The sequence below is a fragment of the Eschrichtius robustus genome, chromosome 15 (genome assembly GCF_028021215.1).
Source record: "Eschrichtius robustus isolate mEscRob2 chromosome 15, mEscRob2.pri, whole genome shotgun sequence".
NCBI lineage: Eukaryota > Metazoa > Chordata > Mammalia > Artiodactyla > Eschrichtiidae > Eschrichtius > Eschrichtius robustus.
In genome coordinates, this window is record NC_090838.1 from 63,495,388 (window position 1) to 63,517,010 (window position 21,623).

Genomic DNA, 21,623 nt, shown 5'->3' on the forward strand with positions numbered 1-21,623 from the left:
CTCTACATAAAATAGATAAGAAACAAAGATTTCTGTATAGCACAGGGAACTATATTTTCTGTATAGCTCAGGGAACTATCAATAGCTTATAATAACCTATAATGAAAAACAATCTGAAAAAATATATATAACTGAATCACTGCCAAAACCTGAAACTAACACAATATTGTAAATCAACTATTCTTCAATAAAAAAATACACAAAACATAAATACATGTTTTGCGAGACATGTATGCAAAATGTATGTTATACATGTGTATATGTTAAACACATTTGAATGTGTTATACACACATTATACATGTATGTTATGTATAATGTATGTTTATATATCTCTCCCTGTGCATAAAGGATACATTATAAATTCATTTAAATACTTGCCTGTGTGTGTATGGGGGTAGATAGATTTTGGGGAATGAGCATAAAAAGAGAACAAACTAGAAAGTGCTTTGCCCAGAACAAGCATAATAATGGCCATAGATTATCTCCGCATCTGAGGTCCAAGATGTTACAGATCAGTTGTAGAGTGTTTTCAACTACTTATACTCATTTCTCTTTGAGTGCATTGTTGTTTCACTGTCTTCCCATTTAGCAATTATAGTTTGATAATTACAGTTTAAACAGTGTTATAATGTTGTAATTTATCTTTTGATAATGTTTCGGTATAGCTAGTTTTGCAAAAGCATTACTTGTCTATGACTTGTATCTAGTTAGAACCACATAATCAATTGCTCTAATTGATTTGGCCCCTAATGTTACACTGCAGTCAACAAAATATTGCCCAAGTATGCATAGCCCCATGAACAGTATGAAACAAAAATGTTCAAATTTTAAAACTTGGATGTACACTTTAAGTATCTTACACTTTTTATTTGTCAATATACCTCAATAAAGCTGAAAAAAGCTTGATTAAAATCTTATCATCAATCAGGACTTCCCTGGTGACGCAGTGGTTAAGAATCCGCCTGCCAATGCAGGAGACACGGGTTCGATCCCTGGTCTGGGAAGATCCCACATGATGCGGAGCAACTAAGCCCGTGCGCCACAACTACTGAGCCTGCGCTCTAGAGCCCACGAGCCACAACTACTGAGCCTGCGTGCCACAGCTACTGAAGCCCGCATGCCTAGAGCCCGTGCTCCACAACAAGAGAAGCCACAGCAATGAGAAGCCCGCACATTGCAACGAAGAGTAGCCCCCACTCGCCACAACTAGAGAAAGCCCGAGCGCAGCAATGAAGACCTAACACAGCCAAAAATAAATAAATTAATTAATTAAAAAAATCTTATCAATCAAATTGTACTTAATTTTAAAATTTATTGTACATATTTGTCTTTGTTGTACTCAATGACTAAAACATACAAGCTACTATTAAAGACTTTGAAATAGATATTACTATCCATAGCAAACGAAATTGTTCCTGAGAATTCTTTCAAAAACAGATTTGGCTTGAGGGTTGAACTTATTTACTATCCCAGTCTAGGGGAAAGGATCTCATATTTATAGAGCAACTACCATAAGCCAAGCACTATACATATGTTATTTCAATTAATACTCACAACAAGTCTCTAAAGTAGGCAGTATAATCCCATTTTATAGATGGAGAAACTCAGGTTCATATAAATCAAGTAATTTTCCCAAGGTCTCGTAGCCGGTAAGCGGTGATGTTAGAATCTAAACTGAAAAAACACAAGTTTTATATCAATATTCAAAGTTTAAAACATGATGACAAGGTTTGAATTCTACCATGGTGGTATGCACAGCACATCTCTCCTGCTGATTGCGACTAAGATCACTAGACAAAACACAAAAAACCACTACCTGAGGACTCTGAAAACTAAAAAAAAATTTTTTGAATTAAAAATGCAAGCAGATTGTGGAGGAAAGTAAAAAATTGGAGCGGCAACCACCATGGGGTGAGCTGCCCTTTGTTTCCCCTCTTTTCCCTTTTGACCTTGCTCTGTGGCTGAGCCCTGGTTGTGGAGAAGTATAGAGGCACCTACAGCTAAAATGTGATCAGAAACCCAGTGTTTAGGGCCAAAGAAACCAGGAAAAGAGTCCCTGCATGCCCGATACTATGGAGTAGAATCCTGTATGGAGAGACCCAAAGAAGGAACTCCATTAATTCTATATATGAACCCACATAAGTCTTAGCACAAGCCCTGAGCTATGAATGCATGGACAGATGCCAAGGTTTGAACCACATGATCAAATATTTGTGTCTAACCACTGAAGAGCACATATGCAGAACAGATGCAAACAAAGGTGGCGAAAGCTTGGAGAACTAAAGCAGAATTTGAACCACCCGAACAACTTTCAGAATAATCTCTGTTTTGCACCTGAACAGGTCAGAGCCAAAGCAACATTACAGAGGCTTAGAGAACTGAACTGCGATTTGAACTACCAGAGAAGGTGAGGCAAAAATGTTGATTGCTAAAACAAAAACATAAACATTCTCCAGAAGACTTTAATAGAATCCAGAGTCTATCCAACATGACATTCACAACTTCAAGATACAATACAAAATTCCTCAAGATAATAAAGAACCAGGGGGACTTCCCTGGTGGCACAGTGGCTGGGAATCCACCTGCCAATGCAAGGGACACGGGTTCGAGCCCTGGTCTGGGAAGATCCCACATGCTGCGGAGCAACTAAGCCTGTGTGCCACAACTACTGAGCCTGCTCTCTAGAGCTCGCAAGCCACAACTACTGAAGCCCGCATGCCTAGAGCCCATGCTCCACAACAAGAGAAGCCACTGCAATGAGAAGCCCATGCACCGCAACAAAGAGTAGCCCCTACTCGCTGCAACTAGAGAAAACCCGTGCACAGCAACAACAACAACAACAAAAAAACCACCATCACAGCCAAAAATAAATAAATAAATAAAATTAAAAAAAAAAAAAAAGAACCAGGAAATGTAAATAATTCTTGAGGGAAAATACAGTTGCCTAACCCAAGATAACCCAGATGGTAGAATTATCAGACAGAAATTCAAAAGAAGCTATTATAACAAATATATAAGTATATAAAATAAGATTATAATAATCTGTATACATGCATATATAAAAACAATTATATTATATAACTATTATAACAATGAGGTAAAGAAAAATATGCTTATGTGAATGAAAAGAGAGTTATTCTCAGCAAAGAAATAGAAACTATAAAAACGAACCAATTGAAAAGTGCACAGCTGAAAAATACAATCTCTGAATGAGAAACTCCCTGGAAGTACTCAGTATCAGAATAGAGATGACAGAGGAAAGAATAAGTGAAATTAAAGATAGAACAACAGAAATTATCCAATCAGAAGAACAGAGATTGTTCTTGGAACATAGGTTGAAAAAAAATGAATAGAACTTCAGGGAATCTGTGAAAAAGTATCAAAAGATCTAATATATGTGTGATTGCAGTTCTAAAAGGAGAAGAAAAAAAGGTTGGTACAGTAGAGAATATTTGAAGAAATAATGATTCCAAATGTCCTAAATTTGGTGACAGGTGTAAATTTACAAATTCAAGAAGCTTAGCAAACCCTAAGCAGGATAGACTTAAAGAAAACCACACTTAGAATCTTCATAATCAAAGTGCTTAGAACCAAAAATTAAGGAAAATCTTTGAAACTAGCTAAAGAAAACAAAACATTACACACAGGGAACAATGATATGTTTACAGGTTTTTCATCAGAAATTACAGAGGCAAGAACACAATGAAGTCACCAACCCAGAATTATAGAGCCAGCAAAAATGTTCTATAGGAATGAAGGTGAAATAAAGGCATTTTCAGGCAAAGGGAAACTAAGATAATTCATTGCCTGATCTACAAGAAATGCTAAAGAAATTCTTCAGGTTGAAAGGAATGTTAGCAGAGGGAAATTTGGGTCTTCAGAAATGAAGAACCACATAAATGATAAATAGGTATGTAAAAATAAACAACTACCCTTTTTCCTCTATGGTGGAGTTTTCAATGGATGTAGATGTTATACATAGGATAACTATATCATATAGATCAGTGGTGAGGGGGTTCTAAGTGGACCTATATAGCTGCAAGTTTTCTATATTTTATATGAAGTGGTACAAGGTTAACTCTGAACTGTACCCTTAAAATGATTAAAATGGTACATTTTATGTATATTTTACCACAATTAAAAAAATTAAACATAGAGTTATCATATGACCCAGCAATTCCACTTGTAGCTTCTACCCGAGAAAAATGAAAACATGTTTCCACATAAAACCTATAAATGAATATTTATAGCAGCACTATGCATGATAGCTAAAAAGTGGAAACAGCCCAAATGTCCATCAACTGACAAATGGGTAAACAAAATGCGGTATATTATACATTGGAATTATTGTTTGGCAACAAAAAGGAATGAAGTATTTCTATAACAGGGGTGAACTTTGAAAACATTATGCTAAGTGAAAGGAAGCCAGTCACAAAATATCATATATTGTATGATTCCATTTATATGATATGTCCACAATAGTATTAGCTAATCCATGCACAGCCCAACTGAAAGACATTAATTCATGGGTTCACATACCTCATTTTATTTTATTTTATTTTTTAAAAACCGAACAGTACTCACCCCAGTTATGCCTTTCATTCCATTAGCACTTAGCAAGGGTGTTTCTTTCTTTCTTTCTTTTTAAAAAATATTTATTTATTTATTTGGCTGCATCAGGTCTTAGTTCCAGAGTGTGGCCTCTTCATTGCAGCACATGGGCTTCTCTCTAGTTGTGGCACTTGGGCTCAGTAGTTGCGGCACACAGGCTTAGTTGCCCTGCAGCATGTGGGATCTTAGTTCCCTGACCAGTGGTTGAACCCACGTCCCCTGCATTAGAAGGTGGATTCTTAACCACTGGACCACCAGGGAAGTCCCACATCTCTCATTTAAAAAAGACCCCTCCCTGAATGCACTTTGACCGCTGTTTCTAGCACCTGGCTTCACCTAAGCCAAGCATCACCAAGCTAAGACAAGAAGATGACAACAGTAGCAGACAGCTGACCCAAGAGTCCAGACCAGGCTCGTAAGACCCATCTTACCAGTTCAATAGTACTGTTTACCAAATGTCTGTCTCTCTATCAAAATTAAAAGTTATTGTTGGGCTTCCCTGGTGGTGCAGTGGTTGAGAATCTGCCTGCCAATGCAGGGGACACGTGTTCGAGCCGTGGTCTGGGAAGATCCCACACGCCATGGAGCAACTGGGCCCATGAGTCACAACTACTGAGCCTGCGTGTCTGGAGCCTGTGCTCCGCAACAAGAGAGGCCGTGACAATGAGAGGCCCGCACACCATGATGAAGAGTGGCCCCCGCTCGCTGCAACTAGAGAAAGCCTTCGTACAGAAACGAAGACCCAACACAGCCAAAAATAAATAAATAAATAAATAAATAAATTTTAAACGCATCTCAAAAAAAAAAAAGTTATTGTTTTATTTCTAGCTATGTTTTTGTCCCAATGTTTAGGATGGAAAGAAAATTGTTTAGTAACGCTATCACAAATTGTAGCTACTGGAGGCAATTTAACTGATTGTTGGATTTGTCATCAAATTCCTTGGTCAATACAAGGCCAATATAAGCCCCTCATAATTCTTGTCACCGACTTTTCAAATGTTCCTATAATCTATAAAATGTTTCCCCATCAGTGTATACCTCCATGTTCATTTACTACATTCAATTGGTCTATTCAGTTCTGAAGTTTCTATGATGAGAAAGTGATGTTGCAAAACCAAATGGTTCTTGATTTTTAAAACTGCTTTGCAGGGGGAAATGTATGCTATAATCCAGACAATGTTGTCCTTTTATATCAGATTAGTCCTCTAATATAACCATCTAATGACTCACATATAAAACCAAATTTCTGCATTGAAGGATCCCCTTTCTAGTTTAAATGACATCCTGGGTGAGTGGTTCAGTTCTGGGGATTCATGACTTCTGACTTTGTTATTGTTGTTGGCTATTTTGATTGTGTTCTATATAATTTATAGAATAATAATCTATTGTGCCTCGATGTATATTCAACTAAAATAATGATGTCTAAATGACTTGAAACTATTGATCATATCTATAGTTCTATATAAAATAATGAACATGTGCAAAGCACATATAGGATAAAATTGGCATAAGTCCTATTTGACAACCTAGAATTACTATCCTTCCTTGCCAAGCATTCTACTAGACTAACCCCCTAAAAGGAAAGAAAGAACCAGGCTGTTAAGAACCGGCATCGAGGGACATGATGGATCCAGGGCAGGTAAGCAACCACCCTGGCATCAGGGGGACTAAATATTTGATTTGCTTTCTATTGAAAAATTAATTGATCAAAAGGGGGGAAATGACGAAATAAAATTTATATTTTAAGGCAGGAACAAGAAAAAAATAAACATAAAATTCTCTCCGTGTATTTGTTTGGGCCTCCTCCTTCCCAAATGTGCAGGGTACATCTGCATTACACATTAACCAGAGCTCCTCAAAGATGGAAGTGCCTGCTTAACTATAAAGATCAATTTTTTCTTTCTTCTGGCACTAGCAATGTAACTTCTTAAAAGAATAGTGTTCTTTTCCAGCTCTGTAGGGGGTCATGTGACTTGCTGCTCACTTTGTATGTGCTTACCTGGACCATGTATCCTTGGTGAACTTTATGTAAAGTATCAGTACCTCATTTTGATGTATGATCCTGTCTCAAAAATGTATATGACTATGCGTTCGACTTCTAACAGGTGGAACAGTTCTCAGAGCTTTCTGAGAATCTGCTTCCCAGGTTATAATCCTCCGTTTGGCTTGAATAAAATTCCCTTTTTTCTTCTTAACTTGGTAGTTAATTGAATTTTCATCAACAATAGGCAAATCCATAGAGACAGAAAGTAGATTAATGCTTGTCAGAGGCTAGGGACAGGGGAAAATGGGAAGTAACTGCTAATGAGTATTGGGTTTGGGGGTGATAAAAATGCTCTAAAATTAGATAGTGGTGATGATTGCAAAATTCTGTGAAAATACTAAAATTGACTGGATTTGTGCACTTTGAAAAAATGAATATTATGGCCTGTGAATTATATCTCCATAAAACTGTTATTTAAAACCTGCTCACATTCACTGAAATGTATCTAGAATGATATTCACCAAATGTGTGCGATTTTAGGTGATTTATTGTTTTTATATATTACTTACATTTTAAAATGAGGAACATCATTACATTTTTATAAAAATAAGTCGGGACTTCCCTGGTGGTCCAGTGGTTAAGACTCCACTCTTCCACTGCAGGGGGTGCAGGTTCAAGCCCTGGTCAGGAAACTAAGATTCTGCATGCTGCACAGCCCCCCACCCCCAAAAAATAATAATAAGTCATTGCTTTCAAAGAAGTAATGGGGCAAGTCAATCCAGACTATAGAGGTCTCAGAACTAAAGGAAGGGGAATGATTGTTCCGTGGTAAGAGGGGTAGATTTTGGAGAGAAAAATCTTTTGTTCCAGTGGTTGTTATCTGCTGAGCCTATGCCTGCTGAAGAAATGCAAACTTCATTAGCATGATTACAATTAGTAACATAAGTTTATTTTTATGTTCTCTTAAGCTGAGTAATTTTCAAATAAAAAACTCCTCATGATGCAGTTTTACCAAACTCAAAGAGGATCTGTTGGGACAGATAATTTGCTGACAGAAAAGCAATTTTCAAAGAGCAAGAACAGAAATATCTCCTTTCCATGGTGTGCCACTGATTTAATCATGAAAAGTGTGCTGGCAAACATTATCTCAGCAGGTGAATCCATAATTAGAGCTCTAATTTCCCTCCTGGCTTTATTCTCAATTGTCCAAGGGGTCCAATGAAGGGTATCTATAAAATCATGATAATGGTTCTAAATATTTTCAGTGCCAGCACTACTACAGAGCTGATGTGCGGAAAGTGGAAAGTTTCATGGTGCTATGGGAGAAAAGCAACTACATGACCATAAGGCTTGCATCCAAATTCCTCCCTCTCTGACAGGTTTGCTGATCTCCCATAAACACTTTCTCTGAAGATGCTTTCCTTAGGAGCACCCATCCCAGGTAAAGTTTGCCTTGGTCACCAGAGAATCCAGAACATGATGAAGATAATCCGTAAAACAAAAGTTTGGGAGGGACTTCCCTGGTGGCGCAGTGGTTGAGAATCTGCCTGCCAATGCAGGGGACACAGGTTCGAGCCCTGGTCTGGGAAGATCCCACATGCCGCGGAGCGGCTGGGCTCGTGAGCCACAATTACTGAGCCTGCGCGTCTGGAGCCTGTGCTCCGCAACAGGAGGGGCCGCGATAGTGAGAGGCCCGCGCACCACGATGAGGAGTGGCCCCCGCTTGCCGCAACTGGAGAAAGTCCTCGCACAGAAACGAAGACCCAACACAGCCATAAATATATAAATAAATAAATAATTAAAAAACAAAACAAAACAAAAGTTTGGGAAACTTCCTTTGCTGCAAGTACAATAAAAGTAAACAATGACAGGTCAAAGGACAAGTATCTAAACATCTGTCACAGGACTTCCTTGGTGGCACAGTTGTTAGCAATCCCCCTGCCAATGCAGGGGACAGGGGTTCGAGACCTGGCCCAGGAAGATCCTACATTCTGTGAAACAACTAAGCCCATGTGCCACAACTACTGAGCCTGTGCTCTAGAGCTCGCAAACCACAACTACTGAAGCCTGCATGCCTAGACCCCGTGCTACGCAACAAAAGAAGCCACCACAATGAGAAGCCTACACACCACACGAAGAGTAGCCCCCGCTGGATGCAACTAGAGAAAGCCTGCACGCAGCTACGAAGACCCAATGCAGCCAAAAACAAACAAACATCTGTCACCATTGGCTTCTGCACATCTCCAATATCTTGATTTCAAGCATCCCTTTCTTTGAATATACCTCTTATCCTTCCAGTGTACTTGCTGTAGTAACCCATTCCAGCAATTCTTAACCACAGTGAGATTGTAATTCAATGATTTTCACTATCCATCAACCCCTTCACAACCTCATTCAGTTCTTATCCAGCCTGGGCACCTAAGACTCAGGGAAGTTGTGAATCTAGATGTTTATTTACTTTTAGTTGATTCCTTACAATTTACCTACTTCCCAGAACAGTTTGAGATAGATTGAAATAGGAAAAACACTTATGGCAGAACAGAGTACAGATTAAGAAAGGGAAACAAAATTATTTAAAACGTCAATCAAGAGAGAATTGGTTACGTAATTAGAAGAGTAAACACCCATTCTCTCTCACTGTCAGAGAGTAGAGGGAAGATAGGCCTTGGCTAGTAATTTAATTTGGCTGATGGTTAAGAGAAAGGGCAATTCCAAAGACAGTTCTTTGTGTAGCTAACCAATAGTTATTAAAAGGTCTGTAGTTTAATAATGAGTCCAGAACACTAGTGGTTTGAAGGGAGTGAAGAAAGGTTGAAGGAGTAAGATGAATAAGAGGAACCCACAATTTTGCATAATTTCAGGTACTCTCAGGTAGGGGCTGTCTTAAATTTACGTGACACTAAGGAAAAATTTTTTCTTCTGCAATATAAATTTAGACTGTGCTATCTCCAAGAAAACAGTATTTGTTCTTGGGAAGTAAGTGTGATTGTGTGTGTGTGAGTGTGTGTGTGTATTTGATCAGTAGTTACCTGTTGGATATCAGGAAGACAAAAAGGAATAGATACAGCCCACTCCATGTGGTGAACAGACTCTAAGGTGGCTCCCATAATTTCTGCCTCCTGGTGTCCACAATTTTGGTAATCCCCTCCCTTCAGTGCAGGTAGGACCTGTGACTTATTTCTAACCAATATAATGTGGTAAAGATGATGGGAATATCACACTTGCAATTACATAATATAACGTAATATAATATATAATATAGTGTGAAGTTCCATTTTGCTAGCTGACTCACACACACACACACACGCACACACACACTGGCTTTGAAGAAGCCAGCTGCCATGGAATAAGTGGCTGTGCTGGAGAAGCCCACATAGCAAGGGACGGTGGGTGGCCTCTTGGAACTGCAAGGAAATGAATTCTTCCAACAATCTAAGGGAGCTTGGCAGTGGATCCTTTCCCAGTCAAACCTTTAATGAGACCACAGCCTCAACTGACTCATGGATTGTAGCCTGATGAGGCCTTGAGGCAGAGAACCCAGCTAAGTGTGCCCAGACTTCTGAGCTACAGAAAATGTGTGGTAATAAATGTGTTTTTTAAAAATTAAAGAAAAAATTTATACAATTTTTAAAGGTTAGTTTCCATCTACATATATTACAAAATATTGGCTATATTCCCCATGATGTACAATACATTCTTTTTTAAAAATTTTTATTCATTTGTTTATTTATTTTTTGGCTGCATTGGGTCTTCGTTGCTGTGCGCAGGCTTTCTCTAGTTGCGGCAAGCGGGGGGTACTCTTCATTGCAGTGCACGGACTTCTCATTGCAGTGGCTTCTCTTGTGGCAGAACATGGGCTCTAGGTGCATGGGTTTCAGTAGTTGTGGCTCACGGGAGCTAGAGCCCAGGCTCAAATAGTTGTGGCACATGGGCTTAGTTGCTCTGCGGCATGTGGGATCTTCCCGGACCAGGGCTCGAACCCATGTCCCCTGCACTGGCAGGCGGATTCTTAATCACTGCGCCACCAGGGAAGTCCCTACAATACATTCTTGAGCCTATCTTACACCCAATAGTTTGTATCTCCCACTCCACCACCTCTCTATGTTTCCTACCTCTGTCTCCCCACTCGTAATCACTAGTTTGTTCTCTATGTCTGTGAGCCTGCTTCTTTTTTGTTATATTCAGTAGTTTTTTTTTTTTTTTGGTATTTTTAAGATTCCACATATAAATGATATCATACACTATTTGTCTTTCTCTGTCTGACTTATTTCACTTAGTAGAATGCCCTCCAAGCCCATCCATGTTGCTGCAAATGACAAATTTTCATTATTTTTTTATGGCTGAATAGTGTTCCATTGTATATATATGCCACATCTTCTTCACTGATACATCTGTTGATGGACACTTAGGTTGTCTACATGTCTTGGCAATTGTAAATAATGCTGCTATGAACATTGGGATGCATGTATCTTTTCAAATTAGTGTTTTTGCTTTTTTCGGATATATACCCAGGAGTGGAATTGCTGGGTCATATGGTAGTTCTATTTTTACTTTTTTGAGAAACATCCATATTGTTTTCCAGAGTGTCTGCATCAATTTACATTCCCACCAATAGTGTACAAGGATTCCCTTTGCTCCACATCCTCACCAATATTGGTTATTTGTGTTCTTTTTGAGGATAGCCATTCAGACAGGTGTGAGGTGATATCTCATTGTGGTTCTGATTTGCATTTCCCTGATGATTAGCGATGTCAAGCATCTTTTCATGTGCCTGTTGGACATCTGCATTTCCTCTTTGGAAAAGTACCTATTTAGTTCTTCAGCCCATGTTTTAATTGGGTTGTTTGTTTTTTGGATGTTGAGTTGTATGAGCTGTTTACATATGTTGGATATTAATCTCTTATTGATCCAATCATTTGCAAATATTTTCTCAGTATGTTGTCTTTTAGTTTGTTGATGATTTCCTTTGCTGTGCAAAAGCTTTTAAGTTTAATTAGGTCCCATTTGTTTATTTTTGCTTTTGTTTCCTTTGCTTTAGGAGACAGATCCAAAAAATATTACTGTGATTTATGTCAGAGAGCGTTCTGCCTGTGTTTTCCTCTAGGAGTTTTATAGTATCTAGTCTTACATTTAGATCTTTAATCCATGTAGAGTTTATTTTTGTATATGGTGTTAGAGAATGTTCTAATTTCATTCTTTTACATGTAGTTGTCCAGTTTTCCAGCACTTATTGAGAGACTGTCTTTTCTCCATTTTATATTCTTGCCTCCTTTGTCATAGATTAATTGACCATAAGTGTGTGGGCTTATTTCTGGGCTTTCTATCCTCTTCCATTGATCTATGTGTCTGTTTTTGTGCCAGTACCATACCGTTTTGATTACTGTAGCTTTGTAGTATAGTCTGAAGTTGGGGAACATGATTCCTCCAGCTCTGTTCTTTCTCAAGATTATTTTGGCTATTTGGGGTCTTTTGTGTTTCCATACAAATTTTTAAATTATTTGTTCTTGTTCTGTGAAAAATGTCATTCGTATTTTGATAGGGATTGCACTGAATCTGTAGATTGTCTTGGGTAGTATGGTCATTTGAACAATATTGATTTTTCCACCCAAGAACATGGTATATCTTTCCATCTGTTTGTATTGTCATCAGTTTCTTATAGTTTTCAGAGTATAGGTCTTTTGCCTCCTTATATAGGTTTATTCCTAGGTATTTTATTCTTTTTGATGTGATGATTAATGGGATTGTTCTCTTAACTTCTCCTTTTGATATTTCGTTGTTAGTGTATAGAAATGCAACAGATTTCTATATATTAATTTTGTATCCTGCAAATTTACCAAATTCATTGATAAGCTCTAATAGTTTTCTGGTAGTGCCTTTAGGATTTTCTATGTATAGTATCATGTCATCTGTAAGCAGTGACAGTTTTACTTCTTCCTTTTCAATTTAGATTCCTTTTATTTCCTTTTCTTCTCTGGTTGCTGTGACTGGGACTTCCAAAACTGTATTAAATAAAAGTGGCAAGACTGGGCATCCTTGTCTTGTTCCTGATCTTAGATGAAATGCTTTCAGCCTTTCACTGTTGAGTATGATGTTAGCTGTGAGTTTGTCATATATGACCTTTATTATGGTGAACTATGTTCCCTCTATGCCTGTTTTCTGGAGAGTTTTTATCATAAATGTGTATTGTTTTAAGCCAGTACGTTTGTGGTAATATGTTACGTAGCAATAGAAAACTAATACACTGGGGATGGTGGTGCATTTTTGGAAACTGAAAGCACTGGGGAGAAAGAGATTGGAGACATAGTCATGTCTTAAAAGTTATGTTTCAGCCATGTTAAACTTAAGTTTCCTATTAGATATCAGAGTGAAATGTTAATCAGGCAATTAGACATATAAGCCTGGAACTTAAAGAAGAGCCAGAATCATAATATAATTTGGGGAGTCATCAGAAGATGACATTAAAGTCATGAAACTGGGTGAGCTCTCTACAGAGAAAGTGAAGAGAAAAACGAGAAGAGGGTCCAGGTTGATTACTGAAATATACCAACATTTAGCTGTTGGACAGAGGAGGATGAGGAGACATCAAGGGAGAGAGAAAAAGTAGAGAAGTTAAAGAGAAACTAGGAGAGTGTGGAATCCTGATACCAAGAAGGAAGGAATGATTATACGTGTTGAGTGTTGCTAAGAGGTTGAATAAGATGAGAATAGAGAAGTGGCCATTGCATTTGGCTGCATGGAGGTCACTGGTGACCTTGATAAAATCAGTTTTAGTGGAATGTAGGAAAGAAATAAGAGGGATGAGGAGGGAATAGAAAGTGAAGGGCCAGGAAGTGTGAGCATAGGCAAATTGTTAAGTTTTGTTGTAAAGAGAGACAGAGATATGGGACAATATTTGGAGGAAGATGTATGGATAAAGGCGGGTTTTCCAATGATGGGTGATCCTAGGACATGCTTATAATCAATGGGAATAATACAATAGAGAGGGAGAAATTAATGATGGAAGAGAACAAGGGAATGGTTGCAGGTACAAGATCTTAAGGCAAAAGGCAATGGGATTCAAAGCATTAATGGAAGGACTGAACTTAGATAGGGTTGGGAATCCATCCGCTGTGAGAGGAAGACAGTGCATGGATATAGATAGAGGCAGCGGATCCGGTGGCGGAAAGGTGAGACTGTTCCTATCTGGCTGTCACTGTGATTAGTGACATTTGACATGAGGGCTTCAGCTGAGAAAGGGGGTGGAAAGGGTGTTGGAGGTTTGAGGAGAGATAGGAGAAGCTTTAAAACAGACTTCTCTTGCACATTCATCTCAGTAGAGAAATGTAGGACTGCCAAGCAGTATGCATTTGCGATCCCACTTTAAATTTTCAATCATGACTTTAGAGTGAAACCACTTTAAATTGGAGGATATTATGCTAAGTGAAATAAGTCAGACAGAGAAAGACGAATACTGTATGATATCACATATGTGGAATCTAAAAAATAAAACAAAGTAGAGAATATAGCAACAACAAAAAAAGAAACAGATTCTCAGATATAGAGAACAAACTAGTGGTTACTGGTGGGGAGAAAGGAGTGGGGAGGGGCAAGATGGGGTAAGGGCTTAAGAGGTACAAACTACTATGTATAAAATAAATAAGCTACAAGGATATATAGTACAACACAAGGAATATGGCCAATATTTTATAACTATAAATGGAACATAACCTTTAATAATTGTTACTTTGTTGTACACTTGAAACATATAATATTGTACATCAACTGTACCTCAATTAAAAATAATAAAAAAAAATAAGGTGAAACCAGTCCAGATAGTAATACAGGAAATACTGGGGAGAAACAGTATTGTTCAACTCTTCAGGTACGTAAATAGGCAGATTGTTGAGCTTGACCAGCCAAGTGCGTTGGAAGAAGAGAGGGTCAAGGAATTAAGATTGTTTGCAAATAAGTGTGTGTAGTGAAAGACCATTAGGAAGGGTCTGGGTACAGAGGATACTAAGAGAGGGGAAGGGAGAATGAGAAAAGGCAGAGTCACTGGAATGGAGAATTGCCTAGCGTGGGGTACTAGAATTAGCAGACTGGAAGTTTGGGTGGTGGTCAGAGAGATGCTTGAAACTGAAATTTTTGGAGGCAGCATATTGATTGATAATGATAGCTATTTGGATACTTGTCCTTTGCTTTTATCAACCATCTGGACCCTTGAAATCCTACTTTCATGATTCACAGACCACAGTCTCTAATTATTTAACCTCACTCTTTCTCTTATTCCTAAAATAGTGAAATCACATCATTCATGTTTTAAACTAATTTAAATTTGGTTCTACAGCCTGGGAAAAAAATGAGAAAAAGAAAGAAAGAACAATGTAAATAGCACAGTTGTGGGACTTCACTGGTGGTCCAGTGGGTAAGACTCTGAGCTCCCAATGCAGGGGGCCGGGGTTCGATTCCTGGTCGGGGAACTAGATCCCGCATGCACGCTGCAACTAAAACATGCCGCGACAAAGATCCCACGTGCCACAATTAAGACTGGTGCAGCCAAAATAAATAATTTTTAAAAATAAATAAATAAGTAGCATAGTTGTTTCATGGCCTTTTCTTTCAATGAGTGTGTGTTGAAGAGTGAGGATGAGGTGAGAGCCATGACTGCTGTTTTGTAGGTTAACCTCAGTTCCCTTGTACCTCTTACTGTGGGAGCATCTCGTTGCCCTCACTGTGATTCTAGGGGTTAAAGAAACACTCCTTATTTTTGTCAGTATGGCGTCTGAACACATACCAACTACTCACATGCTGCTCAACCAAAGACAGAGTTCTAGGCCAGTGCTGACTTACTGAAAAACAGTATGTCAGGTTGTCAGTGCAAACTATACTTTAAGGCTAATTTAAGGAATTTCCAAGGGGAAGTTTGACCTCATGAAATTTATGCCCCAAGTGCTGCCTTTAGAATCTGGTCCCTTCTGTGATGTGACTCCCTATATTCCCATTTTGGCCACAATCTGACAGTAGGTCCCTTGTCCACTCCATTTTTTCCCAGTGAAATCAGCATCCTCATGCCATCACCTGTTTCCTATTGAATCTATAACCTTTTATCCTTTCTATTTCCCTAGATCTTTTTGACCTTTGACACACCAGTGTACTTGACCTACAGAACCCCAAACCTCACTTAATCCAAGCATTCAATTGTTCAGTATATTGCTGCTGAAGAAATTTACAAAGAGTGCTTTCCAATCAAAGTCTCCAATTTCATCTGGGTCTTTATACCTGCTCATCAATCCCTCTCTGTATTAGAAGTTATGCCCCTTTTCATCTCTCCAGCACTTAATTCAACCTCTTTGCTCTTTCCTCAAATCTCTTTCCCCATTATCTTCTTCTCAGCTAAGGACTTGCCTATTCCATTGGGAAAATTGAGGCCATTAGGCAAGAACTCTCTCAACTTCTTTCCCAATCACCTACAAATTAAAGCCTCTCTTGACCTGTCCCTGTCTCCTTCCCTCTTGCCTCAGGGAAAGTGGTTTCTCCCTCCACCAGGCTTGGAATCTCTCTCACTTCTCAGGAATTTGTTCACTGACCTACAACTCTCTCCCCTGTATCTTCAACCTCTTCTTCACTCACGGTGCTTTTCCTTAAGCACTTGCTCAAGTCAAATCCTCCCTATCTTACTATCCTATAACTCTTCATCATTTCACAGCCAGGATATTTGAAAGAGTCATCTACAAGTACTGTTGTTAATTACTTCACTCAAAACCACCGCAGCCATGCTTCTGTCCCCACCACTCCAGTGAAACTCTGTTCCCTGAGGTCACTGATGACTTCCTGAATGCCAAACCCAACGGACCCTTGCGTTTCCTTATCTTATGTAACTTCTCACTTTATTCCTCTTTGAAATTCTCTTGTTACTTGGTTTCTGTGATACCACACTGTCCTGGTTTTCCTCTACCTTGTCTGAACCAGCTTAGCACCCCTAAAATCTCCCTCCTCACTCTGGCCATGAAGGAAAGGGCTGCCATTACAATCTAAAAACCTATACAGCTATGATCTATTGTACCAGTCCTTAGGCCAGTGGTTCTCAAAGTGTGGTCCTAGACCAGCTGCCTCAGCATCACCCGGGAACTTGTTAAAAATGTAAATTATTGGGCCCTGCCCCAGATTTACTGAATCAAAAATTGTGCAGATGGATTCCAGCAAACTGTGTTTTAACAAGCCCTCCAGGTGCTTCTGAAACAAGCTCAAGTTTGAGAATCACTACCTTAGGCCTCTGACTCCCAGATTTCCACCCCAATTAAAATGTCTTCATTTATGTGGTTACATCTCTGGGGGTACTTCCAACTAATAGCTGGGAAAGCAACGATTGAAAGATGACCTTAGCCATTTTGGCTTTGCCATGATGCCTGTATGTTTGGGCAGAACTTTGAAAATTTTTTTGGCACTTAATAGTCAGCATCTTGAGTGTCCATAGTGAAAAGGAGCAAGAATTTATAGGGAAGGGAAAATCACAGTAGGAAAGGCAAATATATAAAGGGATTGACGATCACTTAAATAAGGCAGTACATAGATTAAAAAACAATTAGGGCTTCCCTGGTGGTGCAGTGGTTGAGAATCTGCCTGCCAATGCAGGGGACACGGGTTCGAGCCCTGGTCTGGGAAGATCCCACATGCCGCAGAGCAACTAGGCCCGTGAGTCACAATTACTGAGCCTGCGCGTCTGGAGCCTGTGCTCCGCAACAAGAGAGGCTGCGACAGTGAGAGGCCCGCGCACCGCGATGAAGAGCAGCCCCCACTTGCCACAACTGGAGAAAGCCCTCGCGCAGAAACGAAGACCCAACACAGCCATAAATGAATAAATAAATAAAATTTAAAAAAAAAAAAAAAAAAAGATAATGTTTAAAAAAAAAAAAAACAATTAAAATTTTTTGTAAAAGTGATTGTAACTACAATTAACAGCAAAAGGATAAGCATCAAGATGTAAAATAGGACCTCAAAATCACAAAATGTGGGGGAGGGGAATATAAAAATATAGATCTTTTAGAATGTTTGAACTTGTATGACTCTCAGTTTGAATGTCCACAGAACTCTGGATAATACCCTGATGCATTCCCAAAACTGACATCTCAGTAGTCATGTATTCTACGCAGTCCTCGCTGTCTGCTAAGTGCTTCCCCTGGAAAAACCTGGGGAAGTGGGGGCCTGGTAGTTCAAGGTAGAGTTTCCAGGGTCTTGTTCTATCCAGCCAAGAGGTGGGCACACTTACCAAAAAGAGGCCTTTGATGTGGAGTGGGGCCTCTGCTGTCAGACAACCAGAGTCTCGTGAGATTGCCAGATTCTCCTGATAATTCGTTCCTGACATTTTCACCCTCATTGTTCCAATATCAGACTTCCATAGGAAGGAACGCTTGGGTGATGAAGATTTGTACAGCCAAGGTGCTTATTACACAAGTCTCTCTCCTGGACACTTTTATGGGTCTGTCCTCCTCCATGGCTCTTCCCTGCTTTTGAATCCTGGCTTTGCTCTTTACTAACCAGGTGACCTTGGCCAAGCTGTTTAACCTGTTTGAGCTTTAGTTTCTTCATCTGTAAGATAGATATAAAGATACTACCTTTTAGGGTTGTGAGGATTAATTAATGTTAAGCTTTTAGCACTGTGTCTGACAATAATAGGCATTTCATATATGGGGTTTAGTATGAGTATTATTACTTTTTTTTTTAATAAGCCACCTACCATGGTTTATGTCTGGAGATTTTGTGGCTGTGTCTCTTGTAGACAGAAAAAAATCCAAACACTGAGAAAATATACAGAGAAACAGAATGACTTTAAATCCAAGTTCCAGCAGGACACTGGGAACAGAATATTAGGTTCAAAGAGATCAAATGAGAGAAACAAGATCACACAACAGGAAAGCTGTTTGCTTTCTGCCTGATTCAGATACCATGGGGAGAATAAAAGACTACTTTGATAGAATCAGGGGATATATAAAAGAGTATTTAGTGGATTGCCAACAAAGTTCTGAATAGATTTTCCCTCTCCTTTTTTTTCAACATTTAACAAAATGTAAGTAGAACATGTTTATGATAGAAAAATCAAATGATTCAGAAAGGCAAAAAAAGAAAGAAACCTGTAATCACCAGTTAATGTTTTGGAGTGAATCCTTCCACTTAATTTATGAACACACACACACACACACACACAAACCAGAAACACATGCCACATATATATATATTTTTTAAATATTTATTTATTTATTTGGTTGCACTGGATCTTAGTTGCAGGAGGCGGGCTTCTTAGTTGTGGCATGCGAACTCTTAGTAGCAGCATGCATGTGGGATCTAGTTCCCTGGCCAGGGATCGAACCTGGGCCCCCTGCATTGGGAGCGCAGAATCCTAACCACTGCACCACCAGGGAATTCCCACCACATATATTTTTAAAAAACAAATGGACTTGCACTGGATATACTATTTTGTAATCTGCTTTTTCCACTTAGTAAAATGTTATGAAAGTTTTCCATAGGCGTTATTTTAAATGACAATGAAGTATTTAATTACGTGGATGTACCTCAATTTATTTAACTAATACCATAACTGAGGAATCCAATGACATTATAGATAATGCAATGAGGAACATTGTTGTATATATGTATTTTTCATTAATAAAATGATAATTGAGGTATAACATACATACAAAAATGCAGGAATTATATGTGCATAGCTTGATAAACCATCGAAAAATAAATATACCCAGGAAACTCCTCCCAGCTCAAGAAATAGAAATATACCAGCATCCCAGAAGTCCCCCATTGTGTCCCTATACATGGAATCCTACAATATATATTATTTTGTGTATGGCTTCTTTCACTCAATGTTATGAGATTGATTTAGCATTGGTTTGTTCATATTCATTGCTCTATACTATTCCATTGCATGAGTATACCTTTATTTATGTATTTATTTGTTTGTATGTTTGTTTTTGGCCCCTCCCTGTGGCTTGTGGGATCTTCATTCCCTGACCAGGGATCAAACCCGGGCCCTCAGCAGTGAAAGCACAGAGTTCTAACCACTGGACCACCAGGGAATTCCCTATCATAATTTATTGATTGATATTATTGTTAATGGACACTTGGGTTGTTTCCATTCTTGTCTATTAAGAAAAATATTGTTCATAAGTGTTCTTCTACATGTCTTTTGGAACACAAATGTATATATTTCTGGAGTATAGGAGTAGGAGTAGAATTGCTGAATCATAGTATATTTTCAACTTCAATTTATTTTCACTTCCAAAGGGATTGTATCAATTTATATGTGTGAGAGAGCTCATTGCTCCATATTCTCTCCAACACTATATTGTCAGTTATTTTAATTTTAACCATGCTGGTAGGTAATATCTCATTGTTGTAATATTTTGCATGAGGTTGTGCCCTTTTTAATATGTTTATTGACTATTTGGATATTCTCTTTTGTGAAATGTCCATTCAAGTCTTTTGATGATTTTTCCATTTGGTTGTTAACTTTTTCATTCTAAGAGTTCTTTCTGCAGTCTGGAAAAGAGCCATTTGTCAGTTATATGTGTGCTATGGCCTGAATGTTTTTGTCCCCCCCAAATCCACGTGTTAAAGTCCTAGCCCACAATGTGATGGTATTAGGAGGGAGGGCATCTGGGATGTGATTAGGTCATGAGGGTAGAGCTGTCATGAGTGGGATTAGTACCCTATAAAAGAGACCCCAGAGAGATCTCTCACCCTTCTTCCATGTGAGGACACAGAAAGGAGATGACTCTACATGAACCATACGGCAGACCATCACCAGACAATGAATCTGCAGGTGCCTTGAGCTTAGACTTCCCACTCTCCAGACTGAGAAATAAATGTTTATTGTTTGTCACCAGTCTGTGGTGTTTTTGTTATAGCAGCTTGAACTAAGACAATGTGTTACAAATATCTTTGTTAGTATGTGGCTTATACTCTTTTTTTTTTTAAACATCTTTATTGGAGTATAATTGTTTTACAGTGTTGTGTTAGTTTCTGCTGTATAACAAAGTGAATCAGCTATATGCATACGTATATCCCCATATCCCCTCCCTCTTGCATTTCCCTCCCACACTCCTTATCCCACCCCTCTAGGTGGTCACAAAGCACCGAGCTGATCTCGCTGTGCCATGCAGCTGCTTCCCACTAGCTATCTGTTTTACTTTTGGTAGTGTATATATGTCAGTGCTACTCTCTCACTTCGTCCCAGCTTATCCTTCCCCCACCCCATGTCCTCAAGTCCATTCTCTATGTCTGTGTCTTTATTGCTGTCCTGCCCCTAGGTTCATCAGAACCATTTCTTTTTTTTTAGATTCCATATATATATGTGTTAGCATATGGTATTTGTTTTTCTCTTTCTGACTTAACTTCACTCTGTATGACAGACTCTAGGTCCATCCACCTCACTACAAATAACTCAATTTTGTTTCTTTTTGTGGCTGAGTAATATTCCATTGTATATATGTGCCACATCTTCTTTATCCATTCATCTGTCGATGGACACTTAGGTTGCTTCCATGTCCTGGCTATTGTAAATAGAGCTGCAATGAACATTTTGGTACATGACTCTTTTTGAATTATGGTTTTCTCAGGGTATATGTCCAGTAGTGGGATTGCTGGGTTGTATGGTAGTTCTATTTTTAGTTTTCTAAGGAACCTCCATACTGTTCTCCATAGTGGCTGTATCAATTTACATTCCCACCAACAGTGCAAGAGGGTTCCCTTTTCTCCACACCCTCTCCAGCATTTATTGTTTGTAGATTTTTTTTTTTTTTTTTGCTAAAACATGAGCCTTGCTTAACTCTTTTTTTTTTTTAACATCTTTATTGGAGTATAATTGCTTTACAATGGTGTGTTAGTTTCTGCTTTATAACAAGGTGAATCAGTTATGTTCCCATATCTCTTCCCATATGTTCCCATATGTTCCCATATCTCTTCCCTCTTGCGTCTCCCTCCCTCCCACCGTCCCTATCCCACCCCTCTAGGTGGTCACAAAGCACCGAGCTGATCTCCCTG